The sequence below is a fragment of the Triticum dicoccoides genome, chromosome 3B, assembly GCF_002162155.2.
Source record: "Triticum dicoccoides isolate Atlit2015 ecotype Zavitan chromosome 3B, WEW_v2.0, whole genome shotgun sequence".
NCBI classification, from domain to species: domain Eukaryota; kingdom Viridiplantae; phylum Streptophyta; class Magnoliopsida; order Poales; family Poaceae; genus Triticum; species Triticum dicoccoides.
Window position 1 is genome coordinate 68,889,195 of NC_041385.1, and position 4,690 is coordinate 68,893,884.

The window sequence follows — 4,690 nt, forward strand, 5'->3', positions numbered from 1 at the left end:
GCATACATAATAGATCCTATGGCTGAGGCATAGGGGATGACACTCATCTCTTCTACATCTTCTGTCGTGGTCGAGCATTGAGCCAAGCTCAATCTCACACCTTGCAATACAGGCAAGAACCCTTTCTTGGACTGATCCATATTGAACTTCTTCAATATCTTATCAAGGTATGTGCTTTGTGAAAGACCTATGAGGCGTCTTGATCTATCCCTATAGATCTTGATGCCTAATACGTAAGCAGCTTCTCCAAGGTCCTTCATTGAAAAACACTTGTTCAAGTAGGCCTTAATGTTGTCTAAAAGTTCTATATCATTTCCCATCAAAAGTATGTCATCTACATATAATATGAGAAATGCTACAGAGCTCCCACTCACTTTCTTGTAAACGCAGGCTTCTCCATAAGTCTGCATAAACCCAAATGCTTTGATCATCTCATCAAAGCAAATGTTCCAACTCCGAGATGCTTGCACCAGCCCATAAATGGATCGCTGGAGCTTGCATACCTTGTTAACATTCTCAGGGTCGACAAAACCTTCCGGCTGCATCATATACAGTTCTTCCTTAAGATAGTTGTTAAGGAATGCCGTTTTGACGTCCATCTACCATATCTCATAATCATAGTATGCGGCAATTGCTAACATGATTCGGACGGACTCTAGCTTCGCTATGGGAGAGAATGTCTCATCATAGTCAACCCCTTGAACTTGCCGATAACCCTTAGCGACAAGTCGAGCTTTATAGATGGTAACATTACCATCCGCGTATGTCTTCTTCTTAGAGATCCATTTGTTTTCTATCGCTCGCCGATCATCGGGCAAGTCTGTCAAAGTCCATACTTTGTTTTCATACATGGATCCTATCTCGGATTGCATGGCTTCAAGCCATTTGTTGGAATCTAGGCCCGCCATCGCTTCTTCATAGTTCGAAGGTTCACCGTTGTCTAACAACATGATTTCCATGACAGGGTTGCGATACCACTCTGGTGTGGAATGTGTCCTTGTGGACCTACGAAGTTCAGTAGCAACTTGATCCGAAGTACCTTGATCATCATCATTAATTTCCTCTCTAGTCGGTGTAGGCACCACAGGAACATTTTCCTGAGCTGCACTACTTTCTGGTTCAAGAGGTAGTACTTCATCGAGTTCTACTTTCCTCCCACTTACTCCTTTCGAGAGAAACTCTTTCTCCAGAAAGGACCCGTTCTTGGCAACAAAGATCTTGACTTCGGATCTAAGGTAGAAGGTATACCCAATGGTTTCCTTAGGGTATCCTATGAAGACGCATTTTTCCGACTTGGGTTCGAGATTTTCAGGTTGAAGTTTCTTGACATAAGCATCGCATCCCCAAACTTTTAGAAACGACAGCTTAGGTTTCTTCCCAAACCATAATTCATACGGTGTCATCTCAATGGATTTAGATGGTGCCCTATTTAAAGTTAATGTAGCTGTCTCTAGAGCGTATCCCAAAATCATAGCGGTAAATCGGTAAGAGACATCATAGATCGCACCATATCCAATAGAGTGCGATTACGACGTTCGGACACACCGTTACGCTGAGGTGTTCCAGGCGGCATGAGTTGTGAAACGATTCCACATTTCCTTAAGTGCGTACCAAATTCGTGACTTAAATATTCTCCTCCACGATCTGATCGTAAGAATTTTATTTTTCGGTCACGTTGATTCTCTACCTCATTCTGAAATTCCCTGAACTTTTCAAAGGTCCCAAACTTGTGCTTCATCAAGTAGAGATACCCATATCTACTTAAGTCATCAGTGAGAGTGAGAACATAATGATATCCTCCGCGAGCCTCAACGCTCATTGGACCGCACACATCAGTATGTATGATTTCCAATAAGTTGGTTGCTCTCTCCATTGTTCCAGAGAACGGAGTCTTGGTCATTTTGCCCATGAGGCATGGTTCGCATGTGTCAAATGATTCATAATCGAGAGACTCTAAAGTCCATCAGCATGGAGCTTCTTCATGCGCTTGACACCAATGTGACCAAGGCGGCAGTGCCACAAGTATGTGGGACTATCGTTATCAACCTTACATCTTTTGGTATTCACACTATGAATATGTGTAACATTACGTTCGAGATTCATTAAGAATAAACCATTGACCAGTGGGGCATGACCATAAAACATATCTCTCATATAAATAGAACAACCATTATTCTCGGATTTAAATGAGTAGCCATCTCGCATTAAACGAGATCCAGATACAATGTTCATGCTCAAAGCTGGCACTAAATAACAATTATTGAGGTTTAAAACTAATCCCGTAGGTAAATGTAGAGGTAGCGTGCCGACGGCGATCACATCGACCTTGGAACCATTCCCGACGCGCATCGTCACCTCATCCTTCGCCAGTCTCCGCTTATTCCGCAGCTCCTGCTTCGAGTTACAAATATGAGCAACCGCACCGGTATCAAATACCCAGGAGCTACTACGAGTACTGGTAACGTACACATCAATTACATGTATATCACATATACCTTTAGTGTTGCCGGCCTTCTTGTCCGCTAAGTATTTGGGGCAGTTCCGCTTCTAGTGACCCTTCCCTTCGTAATAAAAGCACTCAGTCTCAGGCTTGGGTCCATTCTTTAACTTCTTCCCGGCAACTGGCTTATCGGGCACGGCAACTTCCTTGCCGTCCTTCTTGAAGTTCTTCTTACCCTTGCCTTTCTTGAACTTAGTGGTTTTATTGAGCATCAACACTTGATGTTCCTTTTTGATTTCCACCTCCGCTGATTTCAGCATTGAAAATACTTCAGGAATAGTTTTCACCATCCCCTGCATATTGTAGTTCATTACAAAGCTCTTGTAGCTAGGTGGGAGCGACTGAAGGATTCTGTTAAAGACCGCCTCGTCCGGGAGGTTAATGTCCAGCTGGGACAAGCGGTTGTGCAACCCAGACATTTTGAGTATGTGCTCACTGACAGAACTATTTTCCTCCATCTTACAACTATAGAACTTGTCGGAGACTTCATATCTCTCGACCCAGGCATGAGCTTGGAAAACCATTTTTAGCTCCTCAAACATCTCATATGCTCCGTGTTGCTCAAAACGCTTTTGGAGCCCCGATTCTAAGTTATAAAGCATGCCGCATTGAACGAGGGAGTAATCATCAGTACGTGACTACCAAGCGTTCATAACGTCTTGGTTCTCTGGGATGGGTGCTTCACCTAGCGGTCCTTCTAGGACATATGCTTTCTTGGCAGCTATGAGGATGATCCTCAGGTTCCGGACCCAGTCCGTATAGTTGCTGCCATCATCTTTCAGCTTGGTTTTCTCTAGGAACGCGTTGAAGTTGAGGTTGACATGAGCGTTGGCCATTTGATCTACAAGACATTTTTGTAAAGGTTTTTAGACTAAGTTCATGATAATTAAGTTCATCTAATCAAATTATTTAATGAACTCCCACTCAGATTAGACATCCCTCTAGTCATCTAAGTGATACATGATCCGAGTCGACTAGGCCGTGTCCGATCATCACGTGAGACGGACTAGTCATCATCGGTGAAAATCTCCATGTTGATCGTATCTTCCACGACTCATGTTTGACCTTTCGGTCTCTTGTGTTCTGAGGCCATGTATGTACATGCTAGGCTCGTGAAGTTAACCTAAGTGTTTATGCATGTGTAAATCTGTCTTACACCTGTTGTATGTGAACGTTAGAATCTATCACACCCGATCATCACGTGTTGCTTCGAAACAACGAACTTTCGCAACGGCGCACAGTTAGGGGGAACACTTTCTTGAAATTATTATGAGGGGTCATCTTATTCACTACCGTCGATCTAAGCAAATAAGATGGAAAAACATGATAAACATCACATGCAATCAAATAGTGACATGATATGGCCAATATCATATAGCTCCTTTGATCTCCATCTTTGGGGCGCCATGATCATCTTCGTCACCGGCATGACACCATGATCTCCATCATCATGATCTCCATCATCGTGTCTCCATGAAGTTGCTCGCCAACTATTACTTCTACTACTATGGCTAACGGTTTAGCAATAAAGTAAAGTAATTACATGGCGTTTAATCATTGACACGCAGGTCATACAATAATTAAGACAACTCCTATGGTTCCTGCCAGTTGTCATGCTCATCGACATGCAAGTCGTGATTCCTATTACAAGAACATGATCTCATACATCACATATATATCATTCAACACAACTTTTGGCCATATCACATCACAAGGCATATGCTACAAAAACAAGTTAGACGTCCTCTAATTGTTGTTGCATGTTTTACGTGGTTGCAATAGGGTTCTAGAAAGAACCTTTTCTTACCTACGTGAAAGCCACAACGTGATATGCCAACTTCTATTTACCCTTCATAAGGACCCTTTTCATTGAATCCGCTCCAACTAAAGTGGGAGAGACAGACACCCGCTAGCCACCTTATGCAACTAGTGCATGTTAGTCGATGGAACCTGTCTCACGTAAGCGTACGTGTAAGGTCGGTCCGGGCCGCTTCATCCCACGATGCCGCCGAAGAAAAATAAGACTAGTAGTGGCAAGAAAGTTGACAACATCTACGCCCACAACAAATTTGTGTTCTACTCATGCAAAGAGAACTATGCATAGACCTAGCTCATGATGCCACTGTTGGGGAACGTTGCAGAAAATAATAAAAATTCTACGCTTCACCAAGATTAATCTATGGAGTTCAT